This window comes from Mesoplodon bidens (assembly GCF_964165515.1).
Source record: "Mesoplodon bidens genome assembly, chromosome: 19".
In the NCBI taxonomy this organism is placed as follows: Eukaryota; Metazoa; Chordata; class Mammalia; order Artiodactyla; family Ziphiidae; genus Mesoplodon; species Mesoplodon bidens.
Genome location: NC_138179.1, coordinates 31,968,102 through 31,984,183, shown reverse-complemented (window position 1 = coordinate 31,984,183; position 16,082 = coordinate 31,968,102). Strand labels below are relative to the sequence as shown.

Genomic DNA, 16,082 nt, shown 5'->3' with positions numbered 1-16,082 from the left:
GTCCATGAAAGTCATTTGTCCCTTTCAAAAATTGTATTGTTTGTCTTTTTGTTGATGAGTTGTAAAAGTCCTGGGTATATTCTAGATAAAGAGTCTTATCAGATATATAATGTGCCAATATAATATTTTTTTCCATTCTGTGGGCTGTCTTTTTACTTTCTGGATAGCCTCTTTTGATGTACAAAGGTTTGTAATTTTGAGGAAATCCAATTTACTTTTTTCTTTCATTTCTTATGCTTTACTGTCAAATCTAAGAAACCATTGCTAAATTCGTGGTCATGAAGATTTAATTCCTTGGTTTATTTGAGAGTTCATAGAGTCCTTTCTCGGTACCCACTAGACCAGGCTTTAGGCCTGGGGTTGAGTCAGTGTGAGGGTTCAGGGGTCACGGTTTAGGGTTATGGGTCATTGTTGGAGAGTCATTGTAGAGGGTTGTGGTTAAAGGTCATGGTCAGGCATTAGAGTTTGGGGGTCAGTGGTGAGGGTCTAGGGGTCTGGGGCTAGGGTTGTTAGGGGGTTACAGTTAGAGGTTAGGGTTCATAGGGTTAAGGTTAGAGTTAGGTTTAAGCATAATTGGCCCTCACTGCCCTCCCCTATTCTTCTCTCTGAAGCCTCCAGAATGGATAGGACTTGCCCAGGGTCAAACAGGAGTCAGGGAGCTGAGGTCAATAACTGTTTTTCTGGCCTCCCTTTCCCCAGTCCTGGGCTCTGAGAGAAGAATGAAATGTCTGTTCTTGTCTCGGACTGTTTCTTATCCACCTCAACCTCTGTCAAGGATTAGGGAGGGTGTCAGAAGTCATGCATGGTTTCCTTCTGCCCTCCCACCTGGGAAGGGTGATGCTGGCCCTACTCTGCCTGGGCAGCCCCAGGTTCCAGCACAGCCCAGACAGGAGGGCACTCAGTGGACATGTGTGGATTTATACAGGACTGGGTGCAGTGACCTGCCAGCTCCCAGATGCTGCCTTCTTAAGGGCTGGTGGGGCCTTCCTGGAACTGGAGGCATCCTTTGTGCAATCTGAGTGGGCATGAATAGATGATCAAGTCTCAGGTAGGACAGCCCTTGACCTCTCACTATCCAGGCAGGCATCTGTGGTCCTCTAGCTCAGTCCAGCCTGGGCATTGTCAGGCCCTCATGTATAGTTACTGAGCTGACCATGCTGCCGGGCAATTGAACAGCTACCTGGGCAGTGTAGACATTCCTTTGAGAAGTTTCAACTACCAACATCCCTGTGGTTGAGAAAAAGGCCTCTCCCTCACAGCCATGTAGCTTGCCAAGAGAGGTAATAATCCTCTAAACATTGGAGTGTGTCCCTGACACAACAACCATACAGCAGACCATGGCCCTGCAATCCTTTGCCCTTTCAGTCGTTAGAAACTTTTGACATTCATATTCATTAAGAATCAAAGATATGGGAGCAACTGGACCTCCCAATGGGAGATTCACACTGAGACTGCATTGTCTTGGAGAGCCATATGCATCCATGTGACCTCTGGAAAGCCTGCCAATTATGGGTTCCATGGCATGGAATAATTCTTGAGCCTCCTGTTACTTCATTGCACAAGAGTTCCCTTACCACCCTAGCTTTTGGTTTCTTCCCTTAGTAAAGGAGACAGAAGAAACTGGAAAAGGAGCAGTATTGTTTTTCAGGGATGGGTGATTAATATGGCCAGGGAGATGGCATAGCTCCAGGGCTCCCACCTCTCAGGGGCAGGAATGAGGTCTGTGTGTCTTCTGAGGGCACATGGGCTGTTCTGGGCCAACCTCTGAGATGTGAGGACCTGGTGCCCAAGGCAGGAGACTTGAGTTTACCACCACCAATAATCCTGACTTTTCAGCAAGTGAAAGAACTTCTTGCAGTCTTGGGAGGACAGTAAAAGCACTAGATAAGTAGCTGCAGCCCCTGACCCTGAGTGAACCCCTTTCTTCCTTTTGTGTCAGATTCTATGCTCTACAGTGAGCTGTCATTGACATAGAATCTGTTGCTTTCTCCCAGCCAGCATCTGTTCTCATGCCCAAGTGCCTCAGTTTTCCTTTGGGAATTGCATCTCACCTGCTTCCAGTCCAAACAGTTCCAGAAGGATGACCCCATGTTCCACCCAGCTCGAAGATGGGTTTACAGCCCACATCTAGCCAGTCCCATTTTCCATCTTCTGGTGATGCGGGAAGTATGAGACTGTAACCCAAGCCAGACCAAAGGCATTTAAAACCACGACTTTATTGGAATCCAGGAAAAGGAGAAACTCTTTCTCGGAAAATGGATGGTGAGTGGTTGTCAGCCTAGAATAGCTGTTGGCCCAAGGGCAGTGAGAGAGCCTGTGCCTGTGAATGGGGTCCCCCAAAGGCACTGAGCAGGACAGAGGTTTGGAGAGAAGCAAGATCACACGGAGAGAGTGTGAGCCACTGGACCTGCCAGGTCCAAACCCATTCTTCAACTTGCCACTTGCAAGTATTAGTGTATTTCTACCCTTACAATAAATACTAATTTATTTTACTTCAGTAAGTGTGTCCAGTCGCTGGGAATAAAAAAAAGTCCTAGTTGACACATCCGAATCAATACTCCCTGATCCATCCTCAGGTGTTCACACTGGGTAGGCGTGGCTGGGGGAGGTGAAGACACTGGGTGAGGTCATATACTAGGGGAACTGCCAAACAGCTCTGTCCCTGCTCCTTCCCTGTCCTGGGAGAGGGAAACCCTGGAACAATGATAGGGTAACCAGTATGGGGAAGAGGTTCCTCAGTGATTAATTGCTCTTTTTGTGTTTTCCTTAATTTAGGGTTCATTTTGGTAACGTGTTTCTACAAAGAAATCACCCATTTCCTCTAGATTTCCTGTTACAGTAGTTTTCTCTTATTTAACTTTTAATTTTTCCTGTCTAATTTTCTACAGAATCATCACAAATAATGAAGAAATATTGATACTTTATTATTAACTGAAGTCCCTATTCACGTTCCCTTTGTTATACCTTTCCTTGTTCCAGGATCTCAGAGGACGTGGGGTCATCATGTCTGTTTAGTCTCTTCTGGGCTTTGACAGTTGCTCAGACTCTCCTTGTTTCCATGACCTTGACAGTGTGGAGGAGGACTTGTCATGTATTTTATAGACTGCCGGGCACTGGGATTTGCTTGGTGGTTTTGTCGTGGTTAGACTTGGCTTTGAAAAAGCAGATCACAGAGGTGAAGTGCTTCCTCTTCACTATATATCAAGAGGACAGGATCTTAAGGGAACTTCTCACTTATATTCTTAATTTTGGTCACCTAGCTGAAGTAGTGTTTGTCAAGTTTTCCCACAGTGAGGTTAATTTTTTTCCATGTCCATCCTGTGTGTCTTATGTAGGAGGAATTCATAATGCAGAACCCACACTTGAGGAGAGAGGGGTTAGCTTCACATCCTTGATGGACAGCTGAGTGTCTATATGAATTGTTTAGAAACTTTCTGCATAGGAGATTTCTATTTAACACCATTCATCAAAAACTATGTAATTTATTTTTACCAGTTTGGACACATGAGACTTTAACTTTTAACTTTTGTTTATAATCCAGCACTACATTATTAGACTGCTTAGTTCATTCTTGCTTTGGCTGTTGAGAGCTTTTTCCATTTGCTCCTGTTTTCATTTTACATAATTTTTCTTTTGTGGTTTTTTTTAATTTTTGGTACTTCTTTACTTTCTGATATTTTAAGATTATCCTGTTTCATATATTTACTGTCTCAGTCCTAGCATCAGCCCTTTCTTCTGAGAGCCCTTGTTCCTTTTATTAGAGACTGGTATTAAAAACTTACATGTGGGAGCTAAATATGCTCAGCTGACAGTGCATGGAAATATGTGCTTGTATCGCAGCCTATGCATATACACATAGTTCCACATGGAAATCTTTATAATTAGGTGTATCTCTGTTAGGCTAAAGATAGTTTATACTGATATCTCCAACCTGATCTGTTATGACATGGATATTGTAACCTTCTCTCTTTGTCTGTGACTTCCCACTCCAGTGGTCAGAAACCTGGCTTCCACCATTTGTCGTTTATTAAATTCACTGCTTGTTCCATTCGATTACTGATATAGTAGTTTCAGTACTGTTAGCTGCTACCCCTCATGGGAAAGAACTTAGTGTCCACTGTGTATGTACGGTATATTTTGCCTTTGGCCTACAGAGTCCGCTCATTTCCAAAGTTAACTTAGGTCAGCCCATTTTGTCCCACCACCAACAAACAGTGAGTTTTTTCATACATTTGTAAATCAGTTAGATTCTTTGTTACATTCTGTATGCCAGTCTTTGACACTCCCATATCCTAAGTAGCTAAATTTGAATAGATTGTAATTTACTTGTTGGGTTGTAAAAATCTGTGGGTGTAGACAAATACATAGTTGACAGCTATTCACCACTAAAGTATTACACGGACTGTTTCAACCACATATTCCATAAACTGTTTGCCATGTCAGTGTTGCCTTTTCTAGAATGTCATATAAATGAGGTCATACAGTGTGTAGCACTTAAGACTGGATTCTTTCACTTAGCAATGTAAGTGTTAGATGCATCTATTTTTTTTTTTTTTTTGCCTGGGTTGATGGTCCATTCCTTTATATCGCTGCATACTATTGCATTGCATGTATATGAGAGAAAAAATAATTTTCCCTCTACTCTTCTGTGTTCTTCATTGAGATCTCCCTTATAATGAAAAGGAGATGAACTGGAGAAAACAATCAGAAGTTTAATATATACCATCCATACCTCCTGTATACTTGAAAGATACCCAGGAAAACTGAGTCACTCCCTGAAATGGCCCAAGCCATTACCTTAAATGCTTCTGCTGAGAACAAAAAAAGATGTTAGGGAATGGAGGAAGCCATTTAAGGGAGGTTATTAGGCAAAGCACAGTAAACAAGGGTATGGTTGTTACACAGATTTATATCCAGGCCTGTTTCATTGACAAGCTTTTTTTTTTTTAACATTTATTTATTTAGCTGCGCTGGGTCTTAGTTGAGGCCTGTGGAATCTTTAGTTGCGGCATGTGGGCTCTTATTTGCAGCATGCGGGATCTAGTTCCCTGACCAGGGGTTGAACCCTGGCCCCCTGCATTGGGAGCATGGAGTCTTAACCACTGGACCAGCAGGGAAGTCCCAACAAGCTTTTCTTGATATTTAGTCATCATTCAATTCCTGGTCCAGAGAGGGACGTGCCCTTACAAATGGAGATATCCTTAATAATTGTAAATTTACCTCATAAAAGGGCGTTTTCTGCTTGATTTTGAAAGATTCTCCTGGGCCTGTTTCTTAAATTAATCAGTCCAAAATAATCCTTTTGTCAAATGGGCATATTTTGGGGTGGTGTATTCTGCTCCCCTCGACATGTATGTGCCCTAATTTGCTTATGAATTCATCTACAGAAGGACATCCTGATATCTTTAAGTTTTTAGCCATTATGAATAAGAGCTGCTGTGCATTACTTGATGCTAGTTTTGGTTTGAACACAGTTTTTCAAAGCAATTGTCTAAATACAAGAGGTACACTTCTTGGATCCTAGGGTGAGACTGTTTAGATTTGGAAAAAACTGCCAAACTGTCTTCCGAAGTTGGTTGTACATGCATTCCACCAGCATTTTGAGTATATTCTTGTATGCTTATTTACTGCCTGTTTATCTTCTTGGGCCAGGTGTGTGGTTCAATCTTTCCCAAATTTTAATGGTGTTGTTGGCATAATTTGAGTACAGATCCTTTATCAGATACGTGTTTTGGAAATAGTTTCTTGCAGTTTGTGGTTTGTCTTTCGGTTTTCCGAATAAGGTCACCAGACCCAAGGTCATGTAGATTTTCTTTTTTTTCCTAGGATTTTTATAGTTTGGTAATTTAAATTTGTCTATGGGCAATTTTGAGTGAATTTTGGTTTAAGTTGTGAAGTTTGTGTCTACATTCATTTCATTACATATGGTTTCTGATTAATTGTTCCTTAACCATGTTTTGAGAAGATACAGTGAGATACTTGGCTCCATTTCAGTTTGGATTTCCAAACTTAGTATATACAGCAGAGCTGCCTTCCGGATGAGGCCTCTGGGTTTGTGAGTGCGGCACTCCCGGCACTTCTCTGACGTCCCACAGGGGGCGCCGAACCCACCTGTCTGACCCTGGGGGCACAGGTGCACCCTGCCCACAGACTTTGCTCTGTGACAAGCAGACAGGAGCTTTGTCTCCTGTCAGGGCTTAGGTTTCTGGACCATGAGGCATTGTCCACACTAACAGGAGCTGGGTTTTCTCAGGAACCACTGGTGAGGAGACTCCACAAGAGGAAAAAATGAGCAAGTGTGGAGAATCTTCCTGTGCAGCTGACTGCTGGCTGGGTGGGGTGCATCTTCAGGGGACTCAGGAGAGAAAGGGTTTAATGTGGAATATTGTGCACTTTAGTTAGTTTTATGTGCAGTGTAGATGGTGACCAGTGTTGTTCTTTGGAGTCTGGTGTCTAGTTTTCCTGGCACTGTTTGTTGATGGCTTTGGGTAGAATAAACATTTTTAATAATAGTAATTTTTCTGATGCATGAGCATGGAATATTGTTTTCTATTGTGTCTTCAATTTCTTTATCAGTGCTTTATAGTTTTCTGAGTACAGGTCTTTTGTGTCCTTGGTTAAATTTATTCCTAAATAGTTTGTTCTTTTTGATGGAATTGTAAATGGAATTGTTTTCTTGATTTTTCTTGCTGGTGGTTCATTATTAGTGTGCAGAAATAAAACTGATTTGTGTATATTGATTCCATATTTTGCAACTTTACTGAATTTATTTTTTAACATATTTTTTGAAGTAATGTGAAAAATTGTAATACTAAAATCTCACCGTTTCTACTGCACCCCAGGTCATCCACAGGACCCAAGACATGGTAGCTACTAATATACTCTTCCCATGGTGCCTGTTAATACCATGCGGACTCCTACAAGGGAAATAAGTATCACAACTTTGGTTGAACTTGGTCTGGGTAAGTCTTGGCCTCTATAACTAAGTTTGATGGCTGTCTTATCTGATTTTCTGGCATGGTACTGACATGGTTGTTTAGAAAAGTAATTTACTTTCCAGCAACTAAAAATGTACAGAAAAGATTCAATAATGGCAAAAAGTACTCACATTTGCCACTTCACACAAAATGCTCAGTGTGTTTTACCCAAGGAACCAGCACATAATCCCTAAATGAGGAAATCATGATGTCCACATTATAATTTAATACACAGGCCCACTTCAACTTTCATCTGCTCTCCCAACTGTATGAAAATGTCTTTTTCCATCCTGATCCAGTTTTCTTTTTCTGGAACCATTACTGAGTTTTCCCCTCATTTGGACAACCTTGATGGATTTGAAGCAGACAAGATGAGTATGGGATCTGGGTGGCCTTTTTTTTTTTTTTCCCCCTTGCAATACGTGGGCCTCTCACTGTTGTGGCCTCTCCCATTGCGGAGCACAGGCTCTGGACGTGCAGGCTCAGCGGCCATGGCTCACGGGCTGCTCTGCGGCATGTGGGATCCTCCTGGACTGGGGCACGAACCCGTGTCCCCTGCATCGGCAGGAGGACTCTCAACCACTGTGCCACCAGGGAAGCCCTGGGTGGCCTTTTCTGTATGGCTTTTTTCACTAAGGATGTTTTTAACGTTCGTTTTTGTAACAAATATCAGCACTACACTTTTTTTTCATTGTCATTACAAATACAAAACATGACTTTAGCATTTAATTCATTTTACGTATCCAGTTTTGTGGTATTAACTACCTTCATGTAGTTGCACAAACACGTTAACTAACACGTGTACATCCTATTTGCATGGGAGATACCCAGGAAATTGAGTAACACCTTGGAATGGCCCAAGACATCACCTTAAATACCGTCTTCATCTAAAATGTAAAAAAAAGGAAGGGTATAGTTGTTTCTGTCTACATTCATTTGATTGCATATGGTTTCCAATTGATTGTTGTAGAACTAGTTTTAGAGAAGTCATGGGATAGTTGGCTTCATTTCAGTTTGAATTTCCAAATTTAGTGGATTCTGCAGGCTTGATACAAGGTTTACAAACTTGATATTGGATCAGGACATCCCATGGTGTAACTGGTATTAATGGTTTGTTCAACAATTAAAGTTCTGTGTGATATGAGTTCAGCCTGGAGTAATCCAGGTTAGTTTCTATCTGTTATACATTTGTCCCAGGATGAAAGGACAAAAGAAATAAGGCCTACTTTATAAAAGTGCCTTCAAATTAATTGATGGTATAATCTTAACCTAATTTTAAAAAAATTATTTTATTGAAGTATAGTTGACTTACAAAGTCGTGTTAATTTCTGCTGTACAACAAAGTGATTCAGATATATATATACACACACACATACATATATACATACTGTTTTTCATATTCTTTTGCATTATGGTTTATTACAGGGTATTGAATATAGTTCCCTGTGCTGTACAGTAAGACCTTGTTGTTTATCCACCCTATATATAATAGTTTGCTTCTACTAATCCCAAACTCCCAATCCATCCCTCCCCCCGTCTTCCCCTTGGCAACCAAAAGTCTGTTTTCTAAATCTGTGAGTCTGTTTTTGTTTGTATATAGGTTCATTTGGGTCTCATTTTAGATTCCACATATAAGTGATAGCATATGGTATTTGTCGTTCTATGACTTACTTCATTTAGTGTGATAATCTCTAGGTCCATCCATGTAGCTGCAAATGGCATTACTTCATTCTGTTGTATGGCTGAGTAATATTCCATTGTATATATGTACCACATCTTCTATAGCCATTCATCTTTTGAGGGACACTCAGCTTGCTTCCATGTCTTGGCTATTGTGAATAGTGCTGCTGTGAACGCTAGGGTGCACGTATCTCTTTGAATTATAGTTTTGTCTGGATATATGCCCAGGAGTGGGATTGCTGGTTCATATGGTAGTTCTATTTTTAGTTTTTTGAGGAACCTCCATACTGTTTTCCATAGTGGCTGTATCAATTTACATCCCCACCAACAGTGTAGGAGGGTTTGCTTTTCTCCACACCCCCTTCAGCATTTATTTGTAGACATTCTTTTTTTTTTTTTTTTTTTTTTTTTGCGGTACGCGGACCTCTCACTGTTGTGGCCTCTCTCGTTGCGGAGCACAGGCTCCAGACGCGCAGGCTCAGCAGCCATGGCTCACGGGCCCAGCCGCTCCACGGCATGTGGGATCCTCCCGGACCAGGGCACGAACCCGCGTCCCCTGCATCGGCAGGTGGACTCTCAACCACTGTGCCACCAGGGAAGCCCTATTTGTAGACATTTTAATGATGGCCATTCTGACCACTATGAGGTGATAACTCACTGTAGTTTTGATTTCCATTCTCTCATAATTAGCGATGTGGAGCATCTTTTCACGTGCCTCTTGGCCATCTGTATGTCTTCTTTGGAAAAATGTATATTTAGACCTCCTGCCCACTTTTTAATTTTTTTAGTTTTTGAGTTGTATCAGCTGTTTGTATACTTTAGAAATTACGCCCTTTTTGGTCACATCATTTGCAGGTATTTCCTCCCAAACAGCACAGGTGCTGGAACAACTGGATACCCACATGCAGAAGAATAAAGTTGGACCCTTACCTCCCCCCACCCCGTATACAAAATCAACACAAAATGGACCAACGGCCTAGATGTAAGAACCAAAATTTAAAAACTCATAGAAGAAAACATGAGAGTAAATCTTCGTGACCTTCGATTTGGTCATGATTTCTTAGATTTGCTACCAAAAGCACAAGCAACAAAAGACAAAATAGATGAATTGGACTTCCTCAAAATGAAAAACAGTTGTGTATAAAAGGAGCAAGGAATAAGATAATCCACCATCCAAAATGGCACAAGATGTTTGCAAACCATGTATCTGATAAAGGACTGTAGCCCACCAGCCAAGCCCCGTGGTGGTCCAGTGGAGTGTCTGTGTGGCCCCTCCTGTCCTAGGTGATAAGGGGATTTCAGGCCCCACAGCACCCAGGGTGTGGACACTGGTTATCCTCAGCACCCTCAAGGAGTGAGTGCTGGATGGTTTTGAGCCCAGCTGCACTCCCATTACTGCCCTCAAAGGCTGAAGGCTTCAACATGCCTCCAGAAGGACACAGAGTATTTGCAAGTCTTTGAGACCCAAGAGGACAGTCTTCACTTTTCTGAAAAGGGCATCTTATTATTTCACAGCATGATCATTTTCAATCGGGCTCTCAGGGGTGCCCTCCCAACTTCTTTATTTCTCTGAGAGTGGCCATGGGGGTTTGGCTGTCCCCAGTCCCCACACCAGGTGACAAGGCCAGTGGGGCCAGACTCTGGTGGTCCTTAGCTTCGTTGGAGATGAACCCAGACTCTCAGCCTGCGATTGAACGTGGATGCCCCTGCTTCTCCCCATCACCGATTCTCATCTCCTCCTCTATCTCTCTTCCTCTTGCTTTTCAGTCTCAGATTTACCTCATGGTCACCACTCACAGTTCCCGCAGAGCCCAGAGATTTCTCCTTGAAGGAAAGGTTCTGGAAAATCAGAGGGATAAATAAAGAATGCAGCTGATTCCCGCCTTGTGCTGACACCCAAGAGGGTGAGGAGAGTGAGTGTTTTCTCGTTAGAATTTTAAATCCTCCAAGTAATAGATCATTGCGGGGGGGACATCTGGTGTCTTCCTGCTCATTCTAACAATGTCATTCCTGAATTTTAATGTGGTAAATAATTTAAATCATAAATATGCTGAGGGGGAGATCCATTTAAAAAATGTTAGAGGTAACTCCAAGGGATTTACAACAAACAAGGACACAGAACCCTGTGTCCAGACACTGGCTGACAGATTCCTGAGCCGCAGTCCCCTGGAGGGCAGAGTGGCCATGACTCTCCTCCCGCAGGTGAGCCTACACAGGCACATCCCACGTGGGACCACTGCATCGCAGAATCTTAGAATGGCCAATGGCAGGCAGCTGGCTAGAGATGCGGACAAGAGAAAACTGCCCAGCAGCCTGGGACAACCCCAGGGTGAGGCCTTAGTAAGGGCCAGTGTCAGAGCCTCAGAGATAACTTGAAGAGACAGTTCAGGCTGTTAGGGACATCGTCAGAGATGTACTTAGGGACATATTCAGGGCCTTAGTTATGGACAGGATCAGGGCATTATTTAGTGACAGCTTAGACTATAAGGGACAGCGTCGGGGCCTAAGTTAGAGATAACGTGAGAGCCTTAGTTAGACAAAATTCAGGCTGTTACTTAGGGATATATTCTGGGCCTTAGAGCCAGCATCATGGCCATAATTAGAATCAGTGTCAGGGCGTTAGTTAGGGCCAAAACTAGGGTGTTAGTTAGGGAAGGAGTCGGGTCATTAGTTACAGACAGTGTCAGGGTTTTAGGTAGGGACAGCGGCAAGTCCTTAGTTAAGAAGAATGTCACGGCCTTGGTTAGGGACGGCATCAGGGCGTAGTTAGGGAAAGAGTGAGGCCATTAGGTAGAGATAGACTCAGGGCCTTAGTTAGAGACAGCATCAAGTCCTTTGTTAGGGACATTGTCATGGCCTCAGTTAAAGAGAACTTGAGGGTCTTAGAGATAGTGTCAGGGACTTAGTTATGGACATCTTTAGGGCCTCAGTTAGAGGTAACTTGAGAGTCTTGGTAAGAGACATTTGGGGTCATTAGTGCCATGGTCAGGACCTTAGTGCCATCTTCAGTACATCAGTTATGGGCCGCATCAGGGCATTAATGAGGGACAGCTCATGTTATTAGGGGCCGTGTCAGGGACTGTGTCAGGGCCTTAGTTAGGGAAAGAGTGAGGCCATTAGTTAAAGACAGACTCAGGGCCTTAGTTAGAGACGGCCTCAGTCCTTAGTTAAGGAGAGTGTCAGGGCCTCAGTTAAACATAAGTTGAGGGCCTTTGTTAAGGACAGCCTCAGGGCCTTAAAGGGATGTCCGTAATAGTATCTTTGGGCTCTTTACCAAACTAAAACCCCCACAAAATAGAAGATTTTAGCATTCTTCATTCCAGAGAAGCTCATCAAGAGACCATCTGAGGCCAGATTAAAGGGAGTTAAGGCCCTGTACACACACTAATCCTTAGGAGCAACTGTGTCCTTAAACCATTGCTGTAAAACTCCTCACCAGATCCTCCTGCATTGGGACACACAGTTTTTGAGGGCATCAGTTTTGTGTGTCCCCCTTTGGCTGGCAAAGCAGTAAAGCTATTCTTTTCTACTTCTTCCAAACCTCTGTCTCTGAGATTTGATTTGCCACTGGTGCACAGAGGTCGAGTTTTCGGCATCAAATTTAGTACCCAATATGGGGCTGACTTGGGGATGGCCCCTGTGGATCCCGTGACTTGATTGGACACTATGATTTTCTCCATGCCAGCCTCTTTTGAGAGAGTGTAGGGTTGGAGAATTCCTTTAAAGGCCAGACTGCCTGGGACCCTTGCCTGGAGAGGCCAAGCCCCAGTCATACCCCATCTGCCATCCCAGCAGTTGGAACTCTGGGGCAGGAGAAGATGGCAGAAGAGGGACCACCCTAGCAACTGCCAAGGCCATCTTTTCCTTGAGGATGTTCCTCTCTTCCTCCTTCCTGGACTGCCCCGAATGTCCTACTCCAAGGGATTATTTTGGGAAACCAGAAAAGTAGCATTTGGGATGTTGCGATACCTCAGCCAGCATGTGGTAACTCCCCTAGCATGCACTCTAAGGTCCTTTTAGCCCTGTACATTTGGGGGAACTTTAGTTCCCATTTGGGTGACTTTTCATTCCAGGAAATTTCATTTGGAAGGTGCACCACTTGGACAGAGGTCACAGGCTAAGTTGAGACTTGGAAGCTGACTTGAGTCTTGTGCTGTTTGGTTTTTGGTTTCTGTTTGACTTTTGGTTCCTTTGGTTTGAGGCTTCCCTTAGTGGTGAGGATTTTGTTTTGTTCTTAGTCCGAGTATGAGTGTTCTATGGTTCAAACATAGGAAGTGCTTCTTCTTCAATTCCATCTGATAGCCAATGGGAAAAATCCTGGCAGACTGGTCAACCTGTAGTTGTAAACCTAAGACTAAGAAAAGAATGAAATTCTATTGTAATTTTGTTCAGCCAACATATGGATACATTCTTTTTTTTTTTTTTTTTTTTTTTTTCTTTTTGCGGTATGCGGGCCTCTCACTGTTGTGGCCTCTCCCGTTGCAGAGCACAGGCTCCGGATGCGCAGGCCCAGCGGCCATGGCTCACGGGCCCAGCCGCTCCGCGGCATATGGGATCCTCCCAGACCGGGGCACGAACCCGTATCCCCTGCATCGGCAGGCGGACTCTCAACCACTGCGCCACCAGGGAGGCCCTGGATACATTCTTGAAAATGAGGAAAGGTGGTCTTTGAATGGTAGCCTAAATGACTGTACTACCCTTCAGCTAGAGTTATTTTGTAACTGGAAGAGAAAGATAAAAGAAGTTCCATATGTTCAAGCATTTATGAAGCTACATAATAAACAAAGTGAGCATCTGGGTACCAGGCTGATAGTACAAAGAGAAAAGAAAGTCACTTTGTACTAGAGCTGTTTGTTTCTGAATGCAGAAGAAAATAAGGGGCAAAATAAGATGGATACAGAAGGTGATGAAAATTTGTGAAAAGGAAACACTGAGAAAACAAGTTGTGCATGATCAGGATTTTCTAAAATTGGATTAAATTTAGTTGGGTAAATGGATTTTGTTGGAAGTGGGTTAGGGCAAGACTGGCTTTGGTTTCTCCCTCCGAAGTTTTCTTGGAACACTGCTTTTGATAACAGCTTGTGAGTTCCTTTCCCTGTGTCTGTGATCTGTATTTTTGTTTGAAATCTCCTTGCTTTGGTTAAGTGAATAAGCGTTTGGCCAATTCTAACAATTCTTTTGATCTCCAGCTAACTTTGAGATGCTTTAGAAGGCCCCTGAGCCATCTCAGAGAGAAATGTTTGATTAGTATGTTAAATTACATGGAATTCCTAAAAATCTAGTATGTCCTGGTAAAATGTTATCGGTCATAATTCTAGTTATTTTTAAATGTTTCATGTAACAGCAATAATTGTTTCTTTTGGGGCTTCCCTGGTGGCACAGTGGTTGAGAGTCTGCCTGCCAATGCAGGGGACACGGGTTCGTGCCCCGGTCCGGGAAGATCCCACGTGCCACGGAGCGGCTGGGCCCGTGAGCCATGGCCGCTGAGCCTGTGTGTCCGGAGCCTGTGCTCCACAACGGGAGAGGCCACAACAGTGAGAGGCCCACGTACTGCAAAAAAAAAAAAAAAAAAAAATCCTTCATGGGGCCATACTTTTTAAGAGTTTCATCACCAAGTATTAGCAAAATGTAATAATGATGATTGGTATAATAGATTCCAGTTTACCAAAAATGCAGAACCTCTCCCAGAATTCCATGGAAAGAGTTCTGTGCCATCAAGTCAAAGGGGTTTTGTCTCAAAGAGAGACAATAATAACAATCCCATGGCAGTAAGCCCTTTAGACAGCTCATGCAATAGGGTTACCCAAAGTACTTTGGACCAATGAATTTTAAGAACAAGAAAAATATAAACTGCATTAATAGAGTATAGGCTTGTGTGTGAAAGGCATAGTATATCTTTAAGTATTTTTTTTTTCTTATTACAGAAGAAGTTACTATTTGGGACTTCACTAAGGAAACACATTAATCTCTTTTCTATTTTATTTCCACCTGTAGAGTTTTCAGATTGCTTTCCCCACAGGTCCATGGGCAGCAAATAAACCCACCCATGCCGAAGCGGCAGCTGAAAGTCCTAAATGGTTTGGTCAGTAACAGCCAGGAGCTGAGAACGCTCTGTGCCAGGAGAGCCTGCGTGGTTGACAAAGCCATTAGTAAGTAGCCCTTCCCTGATGCAGAGCGTCATCGTCATGCTTTATCCAATTACTCAGAATATATCAGAAGCAAGGTGCCAGTGCTATTTTACGAAGAATTAGAATCCTAAACTACAAGTTAAAAGGCTGTTCTCTGGTTTACTCTCTTCCATGTGGAGGGTTGGCTGAGGCCATGGAAGTGAATGTGGTCTGCTTACCTGGTTTCAAATGTAGCTTCAGACAGAAATAAAGATACTCATTTGTGGAAAACATGAATGTTTATACTTTTCAGTGACTCATCTTTGCCATCCTTCCAAAAGCTCACTACATTTAAGAAATGTTAGCTACATTGTCATAGTTATATAAAAGGTAACTAAGATTAAGAGATCAGCTGCAGGGTTCGTGTGGGGAGGAATGATGCCTATGTATGGATGGTCACATTTTTAAGTGGAAGAATTATGAAGGGGAACTATAACTTTCATGTCTTATCCAAACAGAGGTTTCTGCTGACATCAATAGAACTCTTATTTTACTAGCAATGCAGTTGAGCACATATATTAACACTAAAAGGGTTATATTGTATTTTACTTGATTGAAAGGAAAAAGGGGACAGCACTGCTTTGCACCCATTAACAATGTGATATCAAAATGGAAACATACATCTTTTAGGATGAAATCTAATAAATACTTGAGAACCACTGTGATGCCTGACACTTTACTACCAAATACTCACATCTAGCAGTTTTTATATTGTCTAACAGAAGATAAACATATACCCAAAAAATAGACCTGAATTCACCTAGATTTGAGATATAAATTCATCTTCTCTTTGCTAATTAAAGGGAAAGAACAAGGTATTTCTTACCTGCACATGATTTCGTGTGTGAGCAAGGCTTGGCACATTTCTGGGTTCTTGTCTTGGCCTTCGATATACTATGGCCTGTAAACAAAGGCACGATATGAGCTAAGAATGGAACCAAGTAGCAGAGGACTAACTACCACAATCGAGTTCTTGACCATTCACCACTGCTGCAAGGCCAACTAGCTTTCAGAGCCAAAGGCCTCACTGGGCTGATTGTTTTAAGACAGTTGTTAAGGATCAACCCAAATTGAGCGGAAGGGGATATGTTCCTCTCTGTCCCATCAACCACCTTATTATAACACACATCTTTGGATCCTTGTATGAGATGGGCTTCTGTCGTCAAGACAACCACAATTCTCTCTTCAATTCAGAATAAAAATAAATCTAACCAATGGGGAAGGAAAAACCCAGAAGGCTTAGCAGACTGAGATACTA

General features: G+C 42.7%; 1 long non-coding RNA gene across 2 annotated transcripts in view; it reads left to right on the top strand.

Moving 5' to 3' along the window:
• The window catches only part of LOC308606711, a 34,127-nt gene extending 19,082 nt beyond the window's left edge, over nucleotides 1–15,045 (top strand). For both annotated transcript variants that reach the window (XR_014013886.1, XR_014013887.1), the window contains 3 exons: nucleotides 6,843–6,962; nucleotides 10,425–10,570; nucleotides 14,652–15,045. This is a non-coding gene — a long non-coding RNA (uncharacterized lncRNA). The remainder of the gene's footprint in view (nucleotides 1–6,842; nucleotides 6,963–10,424; nucleotides 10,571–14,651) is intronic.
• The last annotated feature ends 1,037 nt before the right edge of the window (nucleotides 15,046–16,082 follow it).